Source organism: Haemaphysalis longicornis, unplaced genomic scaffold (genome assembly GCF_048455015.1).
Source record: "Haemaphysalis longicornis isolate Haplotype H1 unplaced genomic scaffold, Haemaphysalis longicornis Haplotype H1 scaffold_11, whole genome shotgun sequence".
Lineage (NCBI taxonomy): Eukaryota > Metazoa > Arthropoda > Arachnida > Ixodida > Ixodidae > Haemaphysalis > Haemaphysalis longicornis.
Window position 1 is genome coordinate 96,255,076 of NW_027526214.1, and position 21,183 is coordinate 96,276,258.

Here is a 21,183-nt window from a genome sequence, read left to right on the forward strand (position 1 = left end):
GAAAGAAAGAAAGAAAAACACGCGCCCAGAGTGGGGACCGAACCCACGCCTTTCGATTAGATCTCGAATGCCTTACCAATTCGGCTATCTGGGCGACTGTGTTCTCCGTGACTTTCTGGGGTATTTATATTTACTACAACTGTATCTGACGCTTGAGGGTGGTAGCCAGCGCCACTTAGACTACACGGGGAGAAGGGGACCTTCTTTTTCAACCCCCGGGGCGTGACGCGAACGTCTACAGCCTGTCATAAGCGGCTAACTGGCGGAAAACCCTCTTATGCTACCTTGGCATCAAGGCTGCCAGAACCGAGGCCCTCGCTAAGCTTTCGCACGATAATAGGGTTCAGAAATGAGGGGCTCGTTAGGAAATACAGAAATAAATGCCGGCAGTCTACAACGCCAAAGAAGGCATAGGGGAATGATTAGACTATTTTGTATCGTTAATGACGTTACATTTTTTTTGGTATTATTTACATGAGAAAGAAAGAAAGAAAAACACGTGCCCAGAGTGGGGACCGAACCCACGCCTTTCGATTAGATCTCGAATGCCTTACCAATTCGGCTATCTGGGCGACTGTGTTCTCCGTCACTTTCTCGGGTATTTATATTTACAACTGTATCTGACGCTTGAGGGTGGTAGCCTGCGCCACTTAGACTACACTGGCAGAAGGGGACCTTCTTTTTCAACCCCCGGGGCGTGACGCGAACGTCTACAGCCTGTCATAAGCGGGTAACTGGCGGGAAACCCTCTTATGCTACCTTGGCATCAAGGCTGCCAGAACCGAGGCCCTCGCTAAGCTTTCGCACGATAATAGGGTTCAGAAATGAGGGGCTCGTTAGGAAATACAGAAATAAATGCCGGCAGTCTACAACGCCAAAGAAGGCATAGGGGAATGATTAGAATATTTTTAATTGTTAGTGACGTTACATTTTTTTTGGTATTATTTACATGAGAAAGAAAGAAAAACACGCGCCCAGAGTGGGGACCGAACCCAGGCCTTTCGATTAGATCTCGAATGCCTTACCAATTCGGCTTTCTGGGCGACTGTGATCTCCGTCACTTTCTGGGGTATTTATATTTACTACAACTGTATCTGACGCTTGAGGGTGGTAGCCAGCGCCACTTAGACTACACGTGGAGAAGGGGACCTTCTTTTTCAACCCCCGGGGCGTGACGTTAACGTCTACAGCCTGTCATAAGCGGCTAACTGGCAGGAAACCCTCTTATGCTACCTTGGCATCAAGGCTGCCAGAACCGAGGCCCTCGCTAAGCTTTCGCACGAATATAGGGTTCAGAAATGAGGGGCTCGTTAGGAAATACAGAAATAAATGCCGGCAGCCTACAACGCCAAAGAAGGCATAGGGGAATGATTAGACAATTTTTTATCGTTAGTGACGTTACATTTTTTTTGTTATTATTTACATGAGAAAGAAAGAAAGAAAAACACGCGCCCAGAGTGGGGACCGAACCCACGCCTTTCGATTAGATCTCGAATGCCTTACCAATTCGGCTATCTGGGCGACTGTGTTTTCCGTCACTTTCTGGGGTATTTATATTTACTAAAACTGCATCTGACGCTTGAGGGTGGTAGCCAGCACCACTTAAACTACACGGGGAGAAGGGGACCTTATTTTTCAACCCCCGGGACGTGACGCGAACGTCTACAGCCTATCATAAGCCGCTAACTTGCGGGAAACCCTCTCATGCTACCTTGGCATCAAGGCTGCCAGAACCGAGGCCCTCGCTAAGCTTTCGCACGATAATAGGGTTCAGAAATGAGGGGCTCGTTAGGAAATACAGAAATTAATTCCGGCAGCCTACAACGCCAAAGAAGGCATAGGGGAATGATTAGACAATTTTTTATCGTTAGTGACGTTACATTTTTTTTGTTATTATTTACATGAGAAAGAAAGAAAGAAAAACGCGCGCCCAGAGTGGGGACCGAACCCACGCCTTTCGATTAGATCTCGAATGCCTTAACAATTCGGCTATCTGGGCGACTGTGTTCTCCGTCACTTTCTGGGGTATTTATATTTACTAAAACTGTATCTGACGCTTGAGGGTGGTAGCCAGCGCCACTTAGACTACACGGGGAGAAGGGGACCTTTTTTTTCAACCCCCGGGGCGTGACGCGAACGTCTACAGCCTGTCATAAGCGGCTAACTGGCGGGAAACCCTCTTATGCTACCTTGGCATCAAGGCTGCCAGAACCGAGGCCCTCGCTAAGCTTTCGCACGATAATAGGGTTCAGAAATGAGGGGCTCGTTAGGAAATACAGAAATAAATGCCGGCAGTCTACAATGCCAAAGAAGGCATAGGGGAATGATTAGAATATTTTTAATTGTTAGTGACGTTACATTTTTTTTGGTATTATTTACATGAGAAAGAAAGAAAAACACGCGCCCAGAGTGGGGACCGAACCCAGGCCTTTCGATTAGATCTCGAATGCCTTACCAATTCGGCTATCTGGGCGACTGTGTTCTCCGTCACTTTCTGGGGTATTTATATTTACTTCAACTGTATCTGACGCTTGAGGGTGGTAGCCAGCGCCACTTAGACTACACGGGGAGAAGGGGACCTTCTTTTTCAACCCAAGGGGCGTGACGCGAACGTCTACAGCCTCTCATAAGCGGCTAACTGGCGGGAAACCCTCTTATGCTACCTTGGCATCAAGGCTGCCAGAACCGAGGCCCTCGCTAAGCTTTCGCACGATAATAGGGTGCAGAAATGAGGGGCTCGTTAGGAAATACAGAAATAAATGCCAGCCGTCTACAACGCCAAAGAAGGCATAGGGGATGGACTATTTTTTATCGTTAGTGACGTTACATTTTTTTGTTATTATTTACATGAGAAAGAAAGAAAGAAAAACACGCGCACAGAGTGGGGACAGAACCCACGCCTTTCTATTAGATCTCGAATGCCTTACCAATTCGGCTATCTGGGCGACTGTGTTCTCCGTCACTTTCTGGGGTATTTATATATACTACAACTGTATCGGACGCTTGAGGGTGGTAGCCAGCGCCACACTTAGACTACACGGGGAGAAGGGGACCTTCTTTTTCAACCCCCGTGGCGTGACGCGAACGTCTACAGCCTGTCATAAGCGGCTAACTGGCGGGAAACCCTCTCATGCTACCTTGGCATCAAGGCTGCCAGAACCGAGGCCCTCGGTAAGCTTTCGCACGATAATAGGGTTCAGAAATGAGGGGCTCGTTAGGAAATACAGAAATAAATGCCGGCAGTCTACAACGCCAAAGAAGGCATAGGGGAATGATTAGACTATTTTTTATCGTTAGTGACGTTACATTTTTTTGTATTATTTACATCAGAAAGAAAGAAAAACACGCGCCCAGAGTGGGGACCGAACCCACGCCTTTCGATTAGATCTCGAATGCCTTACCAATTCGGCTATCTGGACGACTGTGTTCTCTGTGACTTTCTCGGGTATTTATATTTACTACAACTGTATCTGACGCTTGAGGGTGGTAGCCAGCGCCACTTAGACTACACGGGGAGAAGGGGACCTTCTTTTTCAACCCAAGGGGCGTGACGCGAACGTCTACAGCCTGTCATAAGCGGCTATTTGGTGGAAAACCCTCTTATGCTACCTTGGCATCAAGGCTGCCAGAACCGAGGCCCTCGGTAAGCTTTCGCACGATAATAGGGTTCAGAAATGAAGGCCTCGTTAGGAAATACAGAAATAAATGCCGGCCGTCTACAACGCCAAAGATGGCATAGGGGATAGACTATTTTTTATCGTTAGTGACGTTACATTTTTTTTGTTAATATTTACATGTGAAAGAAAGAAAGAAAAACACGCGCCCAGAGTGGGGACCGAACCCACGCCTTTCTATTAGATCTCGAATGCCTTACCAATTCGGCTATCTGGGCGACTGTGTTCTCCGTCACTTTCTGGGGTATTTATATTTAATACAACTGTATCTGACGCTTGAGGGTGGTAGCCAGCGCCACTTAGACTACACGGGGAGAAGGGGACCTTCTTTTTCAACCCCCGGGGCGTGACGCGAACGTCTACAGCCTGTCATAAGCGGTTAACTGGCGGGCAACCCTCTTATGCTACCTTGGCATCAAGGCTGCCAGAACCGAGGCCCTCGCTAAGCTTTCGCACGATAATAGGGTTCAGAAATGAGGGGCTCGTTAGGAAATACAGAAATAAATGCCGGCAGTCTACAATGCCAAAGAAGGCATAGGGGAATGATTAGACTATTTTTTATCGTTAGTGACGTTACAATTTTTTTATTATTATTTACATGAGAAAGAAAGAAAGAAAAACACGCGCCCAGAGTGGGGACCGAACCCACGCCTTTCGATTAGATCTCGAATGCCTTACCAATTCGGCTATCTGGGCGACTGTGTTCTCCGTCACTTTCTGGGGTATTTATATTTACTACAACTGTATCTGACGCTTGAGGGTGGTAGCCAGCGCCACTTAGACTACACGGGGAGAAGGGGACCTTCTTTTTCAACCCCCGGGGCGTGACGTTAACGTCTACAGCCTGTCATAAGCGGCTAACTGGCAGGAAACCCTCTTATGCTACCTTGGCATCAAGGCTGCCAGAATCGAGGCCCTCGCTAAGCTTTCGCACGAATATAGGGTTCAGAAATGAGGGGCTCGTTCGGAAATACAGAAATAAATGCCGGCAGTCTACAACGCCAAAGAAGGCATAGGGGAATGATTAGACTATTTTTTATCGTTAGTGACGTTACAATTTTTTTATTATTATTTACATGAGAAAGAAAGAAAGAAAAACACGCGCCCAGAGTAGGGACCGAACCCACGCCTTTCGATTAGATCTCGAATGCCTTACCAATTCGGCTATCTGGGCGACTGTGTTCTCCGTCACTTTCTGGGGTATTTATATTTACTCCAACTGAATCTGACGCTTCAGGGTGGTAGCCAGCGCCACTTAGACTACACGGGGAGAAGGGGACCTTCTTTTTCAACCCCCGGGGCGTGACACGAACGTCTACAGCCTGTCATAAGCGGCTAACTGGCGGGAAACCCTCTTATTGCTACCTTGGCATCAAGGCTGCCAGAACCGAGGCCCTCGCTAAGCTTTCGCACGATAATAGGGTTCAGAAAAGAGGGGCTCGTTAGGAAATACAGAAATAAATGCCGGCAGTCTGCAACGCCAAAAAGGCATAGGGGAATTATTAGACTATTTTTTATCGTTAGTGACGTTACATTTTTTTTGTTATTATTTACATGAGAAAGAAAGAAAGAAAAACACGCGCCCAGAGTGGGGACCGAACCCAGGCCTTTCGATTAGATCTCGAATGCCTTACCAATTCGGCTATCTGGGCGACTGTGTTCTCCGTCACTTTCTGGGGTATTTATATATACTACAACTGTATCTGATGCTTGAGGGTGGTAGCCAGCGCCACTTAGACTACACGGGGAGAAGGGGACCTTCTTTTTCAACCCAAGGGGCGTGACGCGAACGTCTACAGCCTCTCATTAGCGGCTAACTGGCGGGAAACCCTCTTATGCTACCTTGGCATCAAGGCTGCCAGAACCGAGGCCCTCGCTGAGCTTTCGCACGATAATAGGGTGCAGAAATGAGGGGCTCGTTAGGAAATACAGAAATAAATGCCAGCCGTCTACAACGCCAAAGAAGGCATAGGGGATGGACTATTTTTTATCGTTAGTGACGTTACATTTTTTTGTTATTATTTACATGAGAAAGAAAGAAAGAAAAACACGCGCCCAGAGTGGGGACCGAACCCACGCCTTTCTATTAGATCTCGAATGCCTTACCAATTCGGCTATCTGGGCGACTGTGTTCTCCGTCACTTTCTGGGGTATTTATATATACTACAACTGTATCGGACGCTTGAGGGTGGTAGCCAGCGCCACACTTAGACTACACGGGGAGAAGGGGACCTTCTTTTTCAACATCGTGGCGTGACGCGAACGTCTACAGCCTGTCATAACCGGCTAACTGGCGGGAAACCCTCTCATGCTACCTTGGCATCAAGGCTGCCAGAACCGAGGCCCTCGGTAAGCTTTCGCACGATAATAGGGTTCAGAAATGAGGGGCTCGTTAGGAAATACAGAAATAAATGCCGGCAGTCTACAACGCCAAAGAAGGCATAGGGGAATGATTAGACTATTTTTTATCGTTAGTGACGTTACATTTTTTTTGTATTATTTACATCAGAAAGAAAGAAAAACACGCGCCCAGAGTGGGGACCGAACCCACGCCTTTCGATTAGATCTCGAATGCCTACCAATTCGGCTATCTGGACGACTGTGTTCTCTGTGACTTTCTCGGGTATTTATATTTACTACAACTGTATCTGACGCTTGAGGGTGGTAGCCAGCGCCACTTAGACTACACGGGGAGAAGGGGACCTTCTTTTTCAACCCAAGGGGCGTGACGCGAACGTCTACAGCCTGTCATAAGCGGCTATTTGGTGGAAAACCCTCTTATGCTACCTTGGCATCAAGGCTGCCAGAACCGAGGCCCTCGATAAGCTTTCGCACGATAATAGGGTTCAGAAATGAGGGCCTCGTTAGGAAATACAGAAATAAATGCCGGCCGTCTACAACGCCAAAGATGGCATAGGGGATAGACTATTTTTTTATCGTTAGTGACGTTACATTTTTTTTGTTAATATTTACATGTGAAAGAAAGAAAGAAAAACACGCGCCCAGAGTGGGGACCGAACCCACGCCTTTCGATTAGATCTCGAATGCCTTACCAATTCGGCTATCTGGGCGACTGTGTTCTCCGTCACTTTCTGGGGTATTTATATTTAATACAACTGTATCTGACGCTTGAGGGTGGTAGCCAGCGCCACTTAGACTACACGGGGAGAAGGGGACCTTCTTTTTCAACCCCCGGGGCGTGACGCGAACGTCTACAGCCTGTCATAAGCGGCTAACTGGCGGAAAACCCTCTTATGCTACCTTGGCATCAAGGCTGCCAGAACCGAGGCCCTCGCTAAGCTTTCGCACGATAATAGGGTTCAGAAATGAGGGGCTCGTTAGGAAATACAGAAATAAATGCCGGCAGTCTACAATGCCAAAGAAGGCATAGGGGAATGATTAGACTATTTTTTATCGTTAGTGACGTTACAATTTTTTTATTATTATTTACATGAGAAAGAAAGAAAAACACGCGCCCAGAGTGGGGACCGAACCCACGCCTTTCGATTAGATCTCGAATGCCTTACCAATTCGGCTATCTGGGCGACTGTGTTCTCCGTCACTTTCTGGGGTATTTATATTTACTACAACTGTATCTGACGCTTGAGGGTGGTAGCCAGCGCCACTTAGACTACACGGGGAGAAGGGGACCTTCTTTTTCAACCCCCGGGGCGTGACGTTAACGTCTACAGCCTGTCATAAGCGGCTAACTGGCAGGAAACCCTCTTATGCTACCTTGGCATCAAGGCTGCCAGAATCGAGGCCCTCGCTAAGCTTTCGCACGAATATAGGGTTCAGAAATGAGGGGATGGTTAGGAAATACAGAAATAAATGCCGGCAGTCTACAACGCCAAAGAAGGCATAGGGGAATGATTAGACTATTTTTTATCGTTAGTGATGTTACATTTTTTTTATTATTATTTACATGAGAAAGAAAGAAAGAAAAACACACGCCCAGAGTGGGGACCGAACCCATGCCTTTCGATTAGATCTCGAATGCCTTACCAATTCGGCTTTCTGGGCGACTGTGTTCTCCGTCACTTTCTGGGGTATTTATATTCACTCCAACTGTATCTGACGCTTGAGGGTGGTAGCCAGCGCCACTTAGACTACACGGGGAGAAGGGGACCTTCTTTTTCAACCCCCGGGGCGTGACGCGAACGTCTACAGCCTGTCATAAGCGGCTAACTGGCGGGAAACCCTCCTATGCAACCTTGGCATCAAGGCTGCCAGAACCGAGGCCCTCGTTAAGCTTTCGCACGATAATAGGGTTCAGAAATGAGGGGCTCGTAAGGAAATACAGAAATAAATGCCAGCAGTCTACAACGCCAAAGAAAGCATAGGGGAATGATTAGACTATTTTGTATCGTTAGTGACGTTACATTTTTTTTTGGTATTATTTACATGAGAAAGAAAGAAAGAAAAACACGTGCCCAGAGTGGGGACCGAACCCACGCCTTTCGATTAGATCTCGAATGCCTTAATAATTCGGCTATAAGGGCGACTGTGTTCTCCGTCACTTTCTGGGGTATTTATATATTAACTATAACTGTATCTGACACTTGAGGGTGGTAGCCAGCGCCACTTAGACTACGCGGGGATAAGGGGACCTTCTTTTTTAACCCCCGGGGCGTGACGCGAACGTCTACAGCCTGTCATAAGCGGCTAACTGGCGGAAAACCCTCTTATGCTACCTTGGCATCAAGGCTGCCAGAACCGAGGCCCTCGGTAAGTTTTCGCACGATAATAGGGTTCAGAAATGAGGGGCTCGTTCGGAAATACAGAAATAAATGCCGGCAGTCTACAACGCCAAAGAAGGCATAGGGGAATGATTAGACTATTTTTTATCGTTAGTGACGTTACATTTTTTGTTATTATTTACATGAGAAAGAAAGAAAGAAAAACACGAGCCCAGAGTGGGGACTGAACCCACGCCCTTCGATTAAATCTCGAATGCCTTACCAATTCGGCTATCTGGGAGACTGTGTTCTCCGTCACTTTCTGGGGTATTTATATTTATTACAACTGTATCTGACGCTTGAGGGTGGTAGCCAGCGCCACTTAGACTACACGGGGAGAAGGGGACCTTCTTTTTCAACCCCCGGGGCGTGACGCGAACGTCTACAGCCTGTCATAAGCGACTAACTGGCGGGAAACCCTCTTATGCTACCTTGAGATCAAGGCTGCCAGAACCGAGGCCCTCGCTAAGCTTTCGCACGATAATAGGGTTCAGAAATGAGGGGCTCGTTAGGAAATACAGAAATAAATGCCGGCAGTCTACAACGCCAAAGAAGGCATAGGGGAATGATTAGACTATTTTTTATCGTTAGTGACGTTACATTTTTTTGTTATTTTTACATGAGGAAGAAAGATAGAAAAACACGCGCCCAGAGTGGGGACCGAACCCACGCCTTTCGATTAGATCTCGAATGCCTTACCAATTCGTCTATCTGGGCGACTGTGTTCTCCGTCACTTTCTGGCGTATTTATATTTAATACAACTGTATCTGACGCTTGAGGGTGGTAGCCATCGCCACTTAGACTACACGGGGAGAAGGGGACCTTCTTTTTCAACCCCCGGGGCGTGACGCGAACGTCTACAGCCTGTCATAAGCGGCTAACTGGCGGGAAACCCTCTTATTGCTACCTTGGCATCAAGGCTGCCAGAACCGAGGCCCTCGCTAAGCTTTCGCACGATAATAGGGTTCAGAAATGAGGGGCTCGTTAGGAAATACCGAAATAAATGCCGGCGGTCCACAACGCCAAAAAGGCATAGGGGAATGATTAGACTATTTTTATCGTTAGTGACGTTACATTTTTTTGTTATTATTTACATGAAAAAGAAAGAAAGAAAAACACGCGCCCAGAGTGGGGACCGAACCCACGCCTTTCGATTAGATCTCGAATGCCTTACCAATTCGGCTATCTGGGCGACTGTGTTCTCCGTCACTTTCTCGGGTATTTATATTTACTATAACTGTATCTGACACTTGAGGGTGGTAGCCAGCGCCACTTAGACTACACGGGGAGAAGGGGAGCTTCTCTTTCAACCCCCGGGGCGTGACGCGAACGTCTACAGCCTGTCATAAGCGGCTAACTGGTGGGAAACCCTTTTATGCTACCTTGGCATCAAGGCAGCCAGAACCGAGGCCCTCGCTAAGCTTTCGCACGATAATAGGGTTCAGAAATGAGGGGCTCGTTAGCAAATACAGAAATAAATTCCGGCAGTCTACAATGCCAAAGAAGGCATAGGGGAATGATTAGACTATTTTTTATCGTTATTGACGTTACATTTTTTTTGTTATTATGTACATGAGAAACAAAGAAAGAAAAACACGTGCCCAGAGTGGGGACCGAACCCACGCCTTTCGATTAGATCTCGAATGCCTTACCAATTCGTCTATCTGGGCGACTGTGTTCTCCGTCACTTTCTGGCGTATTTATATTTAATACAACTGTATCTGACGCTTGAGGGTGGTAGCCATCGCCACTTAGACTACACGGGGAGAAGGGGACCTTCTTTTTCAACCCCCGGGGCGTGACGCGAACGTCTACAGCCTGTCATAAGCGGCTAACTGGCGGGAAACCCTCTTATTGCTACCTTGGCATCAAGGCTGCCAGAACCGAGGCCCTCGCTAAGCTTTCGCACGATAATAGGGGGCAGAAATGAGGGGCTCGTTAGGAAATACAGAAATAAATGCCGGCCGTCTACAACGCCAAAGAAGGCATAGGGGATGGACTATTTTTTATCGTTAGTGACGTTACATTTTTTTGTTATTATTTACATGAGAAAGAAAGAAAGAAAAACACGCGCCCAGAGTGGGGACCGAACCCACGCCTTTCGATTAGATCTCGAATGCCTTACCAATTCGGCTATCTGGGCGACTGTGTTCTCCGTGACTTTCTGGGGTATTTATATTTACTACAACTGTATCTGACGCTTGAGGGTGGTAGCCAGCGCCACTTAGACTACACGGGGAGAAGGGGACCTTCTTTTTCAACCCCCGGGGCGTGACGCGAACGTCTACAGCCTGTCATAAGCGGCTAACTGGCAGAAAACCCTCTTATGCTACCTTGGCATCAAGGCTGCCAGAACCGAGGCCCTCGCTAAGCTTTCGCACGATAATAGGGTTCAGAAATGAGGGGCTCGTTAGGAAATACAGAAATAAATGCCGGCAGTCTACAACGCCAAAGAAGGCATAGGGGAATGATTAGACTATTTTGTATCGTTAATGACGTTACATTTTTTTTGTATTATTTACATGAGAAAGAAAGAAAGAAAAACACGTGCCCAGAGTGGGGACCGAACCCACGCCTTTCGATTAGATCTCGAATGCCTTACCAATTCGGCTATCTGGGCGACTGTGTTCTCCGTCACTTTCTCGGGTATTTATATTTACAACTGTATCTGACGCTTGAGGGTGGTAGCCTGCGCCACTTAGACTACACTGGCAGAAGGGGACCTTCTTTTTCAACCCCCGGGGCGTGACGCGAACGTCTACAGCCTGTCATAAGTGGCTATTTGGTGGAAAACCCTCTTATGCTACCTTGGCATCAAGGCTGCTAGAACCGAGGCCCTCGCTAAGCTTTCGCACGATAATAGGGTTCAGAAATGAGGGGCTCGTTCGGAAATACAGAAATAAATGCCGGCAGTCTACAACGCCAAAGAAGGCATAGGGGAATGATTAGAATATTTTTAATTGTTAGTGACGTTACATTTTTTTTGGTATTATTTACATGAGAAAGAAAGAAAAACACACGCCCAGAGTGGGGACCGAACCCACGCCTTTCGATTAGATCTCGAATGCCTTACCAATTCGGCTTTCTGGGCGACTGTGATCTCCGTCACTTTCTGGGGTATTTATATTTACTACAACTGTATCTGACGCTTGAGGGTGGTAGCCAGCGCCACTTAGACTACACGTGGAGAAGGGGACCTTCTTTTTCAACCCCCGGGGCGTGACGTTAACGTCTACAGCCTGTCATAAGCGGCTAACTGGCAGGAAACCCTCTTATGCTACCTTGGCATCAAGGCTGCCAGAACCGAGGCCCTCGCTAAGCTTTCGCACGAATATAGGGTTCAGAAATGAGGGGCTCGTTAGGAAATACAGAAATAAATGCCGGCAGCCTACAACGCCAAAGAAGGCATAGGGGAATGATTAGACAATTTTTTATCGTTAGTGACGTTACATTTTTTTTGTTATTATTTACATGAGAAAGAAAGAAAGAAAAACACGCGCCCAGAGTGGGGACCGAACCCACGCCTTTCGATTAGATCTCGAATGCCTTACTAATTCGGCTATCTGGGCGACTGTGTTTTCCGTCACTTTCTGGGGTATGTATATTTACTAAAACTGTATCTGACGCTTGAGGGTGGTAGCCAGCACCACTTAAACTACACGGGGAGAAGGGGACCTTATTTTTCAACCCCCGGGACGTGACGCGAACGTCTACAGCCTATCATAAGCCGCTAACTTGCGGGAAACCCTCTCATGCTACCTTGGCATCAAGGCTGCCAGAACCGAGGCCCTCGCTAAGCTTTCGCACGATAATAGGGTTCAGAAATGAGGGGCTCGTTAGGAAATACAGAAATAAATGCCGGCAGCCTACAACGCCAAAGAAGGCATAGGGGAATGATTAGACAATTTTTTATCGTTAGTGACGTTACATTTTTTTTGTTATTATTTACATGAGAAAGAAAGAAAGAAAAACGCGCGCCCAGAGTGGCGACCGAACCTACGCCTTTCGATTAGATCTCGAATGCCTTAACAATTCGGCTATCTGGGCGACTGTGTTCTCCGTCACTTTCTGGGGTATTTATATTTACTACAACTGTATCTGACGCTTGAGGGTGGTAGCCAGCGCCACTTAAACTACACGGGGAGAAGGGGACCTTATTTTTCAACCCCCGGGACGTGACGCGAACGTCTACAGCCTATCATAAGCCGCTAACTTGCGGGAAACCCTCTCATGCTACCTTGGCATCAAGGCTGCCAGAACCGAGGCCCTCGCTAAGCTTTCGCACGATAATAGGGTTCAGAAATGAGGGGCTCGTTAGGAAATACAGAAATAAATGCCGGCAGTCTACAACGCCAAAGAACCCATAGGGGAATGATTAGACTATTTTTTATCGTTAGTGACGTTACATTTTTTTTTTGTATTATTTACATCAGAAAGAAAGAAAAACACGCGGCCAGAGTGGGGACCGAACCCACGCCTTTCGATTAGATCTCGAATGCCTTACCCATTCGGCTATCTGGGCGACTGTGTTGTCCGTGACTTTCTGGGGTATTTATATTTACTACAACTGTATCTGACGCTTGAGGGTGGTAGCCAGCGCCACTTAGACTACACGGGGAGAAGGGGACCTTCTTTTTCAACCCCCGGGGCGTGACGCGAACGTCTACAGCCTGTCATAAGCGGCTAACTGGCGGGAAACCCTCTTATGCTACCTTGGCATCAAGGCTGCCAGAACCGAGGCCCTCGCTAAGCTTTCGCACGATAATAGGGTTCAGAAATGAGGGGCTCGTTAGGAAATACAGAAATAAATGCCGGCAGTCTACAACGCCAAAGAAGGCATAGGGGAATGATTAGACTATTTTTTATCGTTAGTGACGTTACATTTTTTTGTTATTTTTACATGAGGAAGAAAGAAAGAAAAACACGCGCCCAGAGTGGGGACCGAACCCACGCCTTTCGATTAGATCTCGAATGCCTTACCAATTCGGCTATCTGGGCGACTGTGTTCTCCGTCACTTTCTGGGGTATTTATATTTACTACAACTGTATCTGATGCTTGAGGGTGGTAGCCATCGCCACTTAGACTACACGGGGAGAAGGGGACCTTCTTTTTCAACCCCCGGGGCGTGACGCGAACGTCTACAGCCTGTCATAAGCGGCTAACTGGCGGGAAACCCTTTTATGCTACCTTGGCATCAAGGCAGCCAGAACCGAGGCCCTCGCTAAGCTTTCGCACGATAATAGGGTTCAGAAATGAGGGGCTCGTTAGGAAATACAGAAATAAATGCCGGCCATCTACAACGCCAAACAAGGCATAGGGGATGGACTATTTTTTATCGTTAGTGACGTTACATTTTTTTGTTATTATTTACATGAGAAAGAAAGAAAGAAAAACACGCCCCCAGAGTGGTGCCGAACCCACGCCTTTCTATTACATCTCGAATGCCTTACCAATTCGGCTATCTGGGCGACTGTGTTCTCCGTCACTTTCTGGGGTATTTATATTTACTACAACTGTATCTGACGCTTGAGGGTGGTAGCCAGCGCCACTTAGACTACACGGGGAGAAGGGGACCTTTTTTTTCAACCCCCGGGGCGTGACGCGAACGTCTACAGCCTGTCATAAACGGCTATTTGGTGGAAAACCCTCTTATGCTACCTTGGCATCAAGGCTGCCAGAACCGAGGCCCTCGCTAAGCTTTCGCACGATAATAGGGTTCAGAAATGAGGGGCTCGTTCGGAAATACAGAAATAAATGCCGGCAGTCTACAACGCCAAAGAAGGCATAGGGGAATGATTAGAATATTTTTAATTGTTAGTGACGTTACATTTTTTTTGGTATTATTTACATGAGAAAGAAAGAAAAACACGCGCCCAGAGTGGGGACCGAACCCACGCCTTTCGATTAGATCTCGAATGCCTTACCAATTCGGCTTTCTGGGCGACTGGGTTCTCCGTCACTTTCTGGGGTATTTATATTCACTCCAACTGTATCTGACGCTTGAGGGTGGTAGCCAGCGCCACTTAGACTACACGGGGAGAAGGGGACCTTCTTTTTCAACCCCCGGGGCGTGACGCGAACGTCTTCAGCCTGTCATAAGCGGCTAACTGGCGGGAAACCCTCCTATGCAACCTTGGCATCAAGGCTGCCAGAACCGAGGCCCTCGTTAAGCTTTCGCACGATAATAGGGTTCAGAAATGAGGGGCTCGTTAGGAAATACAGAAATAAATGCCGGCAGTCCACAACGCCAAAGAAAGCATAGGGGAATGATTAGACTATTTTGTATCGTTAGTGACGTTACATTTTTTTGGTATTATTTACATGAGAAAGAAAGAAAGAAAAACACGTGCCCAGAGTGGGGACCGAACCCACGCCTTTCGATTAGATCTCGAATGCCTTACCAATTCGGCTATCTGGGTGAGTGTGTTCTCCGTCACTTTCTGGGGTATTTATATTAACTACAACTGTATCTGACACTTGAGGGTGGTAGCCACCGCCACTTAGACTACACGGGGATAAGGGGACCTTCTTTTTCAACCCCCGGGGCGTGACGCGAACGTCTACAGCCTGTCATAAGCGGCTAACTGGCGGAAAACCCTCTTATGCTACCTTGGCATCAAGGCTGCCAGAACCGAGGCCCTCGGTAAGTTATCGCACGATAATAGGGTTCAGAAATGAGGGGCTCGTTAGGAAATACAGAAATAAATGCCGGCAGTCTACAACGCCAAAGAAGACATAGGGGAATGATTAGACTATTTTTTATCGTTAGTGACGTTACATTTTTTTTGTATTATTTACATCAGAAAGAAAGAAAAACACGCGCCCAGAGTGGGGACCGAACCCACGCCTTTCGATTAGATCTCGAATGCCTTACCCATTCCGCTATCTGGGCGACTGTGTTCTCCGTGACTTTCTGGGGTATTTATATTTACTAAAACTGTATCTGACGCTTGAGGGTGGTAGCCAGCGCCACTTAGACTACACGGGGAGAAGGGGACCTTCTTTTTCAACCCCCGGGGCGGGACGCGAACGTCTACAGCCTGTCATAAGCGGCTAACTGGCGGGAAACCCTCTTATGCTACCTTGGCATCAAGGCTGCCAGAACCGAGGCCCTCGCTAAGCTTTCGCACGATAATAGGGTTCAGAAATGAGGGGCTCATTAGGAAATACAGAAATAAATGCCGGCAGTCTACAACGCCAAAGAAGGCATAGGGGAATGATTAGAATATTTTTAATTGTTAGTGACGTTACATTTTTTTGGTATTATTTACATGAGAAAGAAAGAAAAACACGCGCCCAGAGTGGGGACCGAACCCACGCCTTTCGATTAGATCTCGAATGCCTTACCAATTCGGCTATCTGGGCGACTGTGTTCTCCGTCACTTTCTCGGGTATTTATATTTACAACTGTATCTGACGCTTGAGGGTGGTAGCCTGCGCCACTTAGACTACACGGGCAGAAGGGGACCTTCTTTTTCAACCCCCGGGGCGTGACGCGAACGTCTACAGCCTGTCATAAGTGGCTATTTGGTGGAAAACCCTCTTATGCTACCTTTGCATCAAGGCTGCCAGAACTGAGGCCCTCGCTAAGCTTTCGCACGATAATAGGGTTCAGAAATGAGGGGCTCGTTCGGAAATACAGAAATAAATGCCGGCAGTCTACAACGCCAAAGAAGGCATAGGGGAATGATTAGAATATTTTTAATTGTTAGTGACGTTACATTTTTTTTGGTATTATTTACATGAGAAAGAAAGAAAAACACACGCCCAGAGTGGGGACCGAACCCACGCCTTTCGATTAGATCTCGAATGCCTTACCAATTCGGCTTTCTGGGCGACTGTGATCTCCGTCACTTTCTGGGGTATTTATATAATTACTACAACTGTATCTGACGCTTGAGGGTGGTAGCCAGCGCCACTTAGACTACACGTGGAGAAGGGGACCTTCTTTTTCAACCCCCGGGGCGTGACGTTAACGTCTACAGCCTGTCATAGGTGGCTAACTGGCAGGAAACCCTCTTATGCTACCTTGGCATCAAGGCTGCCAGAACCGAGGCCCTCGCTAAGCTTTCGCACGAATATAGGGTTCAGAAATGAGGGGCTCGTTAGGAAATACAGAAATAAATGCCGGCAGCCTACAACGCCAAACAAGGCATAGGGGAATGATTAGACAATTTTTTATCGTTAGTGACGTTACATTGTTTTTTGTTATTATTTACATGAGAAAGAAAGAAAGAAAAACACGCGCCCAGAGTGGGGACCGAACCCACGCCTTTCGATTAGATCTCGAATGCCTTAACAATTCGGCTATCTGGGCGACTGTGTTCTCCGTCACTTTCTGGGGTATTTATATTCACTACAACTGTATCTGACGCTTGAGGGTGGTAGCCAGCGCCACTTAAACTACACGGGGAGAAGGGGACCTTATTTTTCAACCCCCGGGGCGTGACGCGAACGTCTACAGCCTGTCATAAGCGGCTATTTGGTGGAAAACCCTCTTATGCTACCTTGGCAACAAGGCTGCCAGAACCGAGGCCCTCGCTAAGCTTTCGCACGATAATAGGGTTCAGAAATGAGGGGCTCGTTAGGAAATACAGAAATAAATGCCGGCAGCCTACAACGCCAAAGAAGGCATAGGGGAATGATTAGAATATTTTTAATTGTTAGTGACGTTACATTTTTTTGGTATTATTTACATGAGAAAGAAAGAAAAACACGCGCCCAGAGTGGGGACCGAACCCACGCCTTTCGATTAGATCTCGAATGACTTACCAATTCGGCTTTCTGGGCGACTGTGTTCTCCGTCACTTTCTGGGGTATTTATATTCACTCCAACTGTATCTGACTCTTGAGGGTGGTAGCCAGCGCCACTTAGACTACACAGGGAGAAGGGGACCTTCTTTTTCAACCCCCGGGGCGTGTCGCGAACGTCTACAGCCTGTCATAAGCGGCTAACTGGCGGGAAACCCTCCTATGCAAAATTGGCATCAAGGCTGCCAGAACCGAGGCCCTCGTTAAGCTTTCGCACGATAATAGGGTTCAGAAATGAGGGGCTCGTTAGGAAATACAGAAATAAATGCCGGCAGTCCACAACGCCAAAGAAAGCATAGGGGAATGATTAGACTATTTTGTATCGTTAGTGACGTTACATTTTTTTGGTATTATTTACATGAGCAAGAAAGAAAGAAAAACACGTGCCCAGAGTGGGGACCGAACCCACGCCTTTCGATTAGATCTCGAATGCCTTACCAATTCGGCTATCTGGGCGACTCTGTTCTCCGTCACTTTCTGGGGTATTTATATTAACTACAACTGTATCTGACACTTGAGGGTGGTAGCCAGCGCCACTTAGACTACACGGGGATAAGGGGACCTTCTTTTTCAACCCCCGGGGCGTGACGCGAACGTCTACAGCCTGTCATCAGCGGCTAACTGGCGGAAAACCCTCTTATGCTACCTTGGCATTAAGGCTGCCAGAACCGAGGCCCTCGGTAAGTTTTCGCACGATAATAGGGTTCAGAAATGAGGGGCTCGTTAGGAAATACAGAAATAAATGCCGGCAGTCTACAACGCCAAAGAAGGCATAGGGGAATGATTAGACTATTTTTTATCGTTAGTGACGTTACATTTTTTTGGTATTATTTACATGAGAAAGAAAGAAAAACACGCGCCCAGAGTGGGGACCGAACCCACGCCTTTCGATTAGATCTCGAATGACTTACCAATTCGGCTTTCTGGGCGACTGTGTTCTCCGTCACTTTCTGGGGTATTTATATTCACTCCAACTGTATCTGACTCTTGAGGGTGGTAGCCAGCGCCACTTAGACTACACGGGGAGAAGGGGACCTTCTTTTTCAACCCCCGGGGCGTGTCGCGAACGTCTACAGCCTGTCATAAGCGGCTAACTGGCGGGAAACCCTCCTATGCAAAATTGGCATCAAGGCTGCCAGAACCGAGGCCCTCGTTAAGCTTTCGCACGATAATAGGGTTCAGAAATGAGGGGCTCGTTAGGAAATACAGAAATAAATGCCGGCAGTCCACAACGCCAAAGAAAGCATAGGGGAATGATTAGACTATTTTGTATCGTTAGTGACGTTACATTTTTTTGGTATTATTTACATGAGCAAGAAAGAAAGAAAAACACGTGCCCAGAGTGGGGACCGAACCCACGCCTTTCGATTAGATCTCGAATGCCTTACCAATTCGGCTATCTGGGCGACTCTGTTCTCCGTCACTTTCTGGGGTATTTATATTAACTACAACTGTATCTGACACTTGAGGGTGGTAGCCAGCGCCACTTAGACTACACGGGGATAAGGGGACCTTCTTTTTCAACCCCCGGGGCGTGACGCGAACGTCTACAGCCTGTCATCAGCGGCTAACTGGCGGAAAACCCTCTTATGCTACCTTGGCATCAAGGCTGCCAGAACCGAGGCCCTCGGTAAGTTTTCGCACGATAATAGGGTTCAGAAATGAGGGGCTCGTTAGGAAATACAGAAATAAATGCCGGCAGTCTACAACGCCAAAGAAGGCATAGGGGAATGATTAGACTATTTTTTATCGTTAGTGACGTTACATTTTTTTTGTATTATTTACATGAGAAAGAAAGAAAAACACGCGCCCAGAGTGGGGACCGAACCCACGCCTTTCGATTAGATCTCGCATGCCTTACCAATTCGCCTTTCTGGGCGACTGTGATCTCCGTCACTTTCTGGGGTATTTATATTTACTACAACTGTATCTGACGCTTGAGGGTGGTAGCCAGCGCCACTTAGACTACACGTGGAGAAGGGGACCTTCTTTTTCAACCCCCGGGGCGTGACGTTAACGTCTACAGCCTGTCATAAGCGGCTAACTGGCAGGAAACCCTCTTATGCTACCTTGGCATCAAGGCTGCCAGAACCGAGGCCCTCGCTAAGCTTTCGCACGAATATAGGGTTCAGAAATGAGGGGCTCGTTAGGAAATACAGAAATAAATGCCGGCAGCCTACAACGCCAAAGAAGGCATAGGGGAATGATTAGACAATTTTTTATCGTTAGTGACGTTACATTTTTTTTTGTTATTATTTACATGAGAAAGAAAGAAAGAAAAACGCGCCCAGAGTGGGGACCGAACCCACGCCTTTCGATTAGATCTCGAATGCCTTACTAATTCGGCTATCTGGGCGACTGTGTTTTCCGTCACTTTCTGGGGTATTTATATTTACTAAAACTGTATCTGACGCTTGAGGGTGGTAGCCAGCACCACTTAAACTACACGGGGAGAAGGGGACCTTATTTTTCAACCCCCGGGACGTGACGCGAACGTCTACAGCCTATCATAAGCCGCTAACTTGCGGGAAACCCTCTCATGCTACCTTGGCATCAAGGCTGCCAGAACCGAGGCCCTCGCTAAGCTTTCGCACGATAATAGGGTTCAGAAATGAGGGGCTCGTTAGGAAATACAGAAATAAATGCCGGCAGCCTACAACGCCAAAGAAGGCATAGGGGAATGATTAGACAATTTTTTATCGTTAGTGACGTTACATTTTTTTTGTTATTATTTACATGAGAAAGAAAGAAAGAAAAACGCGCGCCCAGAGTGGCGACCGAACCCACGCCTTTCGATTAGATCTCGAATGCCTTAACAATTCGGCTATCTGGGCGACTGTGTTCTCCGTCACTTTCTGGGGTATTTATATTTACTAAAACTGTATCTGACGCTTGAGGGTGGTAGCCAGCGCCACTTAAACTACACGGGGAGAAACGACCTTATTTTTCAACCCCCGGGACGTGACGCGAACGTCTACAGCCTATCATAAGCCGCTAACTTGCGGGAAACCCTCTCATGCTACCTTGGCATCAAGGCTGCCAGAACCGAGGCCCTCGCTAAGCTTTCGCACGATAATAGGGTTCAGAAATGAGGGGCTCGTTAGGAAATACAGAAATAAATGCCGGCAGTCTACAACGCAAAAGAACCCATAGGGGAATGATTAGACTATTTTTTATCGTTAGTGACGTTACATTTTTTTTTGTATTATTTACATCAGAAAGAAAGAAAAACACGCGGCCAGAGTGGGGACCGAACCCACGCCTTTCGATTAGATCTCGAATGCCTTACCCATTCGGCTATCTGGGCGACTGTGTTGTCCGTGACTCTCTGGGGTATTTATATTTACTACAACTGTATCTGACGCTTGAGGGTGGTAGCCAGCGCCACTTAGACTACACGGGGAGAAGGGGACCTTCTTTTTCAACCCCCGGGGCGTGACGCGAACGTCTACAGCCTGTCATAAGGGGCTAACTGGCGGGAAACCCTCTTATGCTACCTTGGCATCAAGGCTGCCAGAACCGAGGCCCTCGCTAAGCTTTCGCACGATAATAGGGTTCAGAAATGAGGGGCTCCTTAGGAAATACAGAAATAAATGCCGGCAGTCTACAACGCCAAAGAAGGCATAGGGGAATGATTAGACTATTTTTTATCGTTAGTGACGTTACATTTTTTTTGTTATTTTTACATGAGGAAGAAAGAAAGAAAAACACGCGCCCAGAGTGGGGACCGAACCCACGCCTTTCGATTAGATCTCGAATGCCTTACCAATTCGGCTATCTGGGCGACTGTGTTCTCCGTCACTTTCTGGGGTATTTATATTTACTACAACTGTATCTGATGCTTGAGGGTGGTAGCCATCGCCACTTAGACTACACGGGGAGAAGGGGACCTTCTTTTTCAACCCCCGGGGCGTGACGCGAACGTCTACAGCCTGTCATAAGCGGCTAACTGGCGGG

At 47.4% G+C, this 21,183-nt stretch overlaps 4 non-coding genes across 4 annotated transcripts; all 4 read right to left on the reverse strand.

Moving 5' to 3' along the window:
• Positions 1–500: 500 nt before the first annotated feature.
• On the reverse strand, positions 501–572 carry Trnar-ucu (transfer RNA arginine (anticodon UCU)). Its single transcript has one exon. It is a non-coding gene; the product is annotated as a tRNA-Arg (tRNA).
• Positions 573–10,962: 10,390 nt separating this feature from the next.
• On the reverse strand, positions 10,963–11,034 carry Trnar-ucu (transfer RNA arginine (anticodon UCU)). The gene has a single exon. It is a non-coding gene; the product is annotated as a tRNA-Arg (tRNA).
• A 6,576-nt stretch (positions 11,035–17,610) lies between these two features.
• Positions 17,611–17,682, reverse strand: Trnar-ucu (transfer RNA arginine (anticodon UCU)). The gene has a single exon. It is a non-coding gene; the product is annotated as a tRNA-Arg (tRNA).
• An 878-nt stretch (positions 17,683–18,560) lies between these two features.
• On the reverse strand, positions 18,561–18,632 carry Trnar-ucu (transfer RNA arginine (anticodon UCU)). Its single transcript has one exon. It is a non-coding gene; the product is annotated as a tRNA-Arg (tRNA).
• Between the last annotated feature and the right edge of the window lie 2,551 nt (positions 18,633–21,183).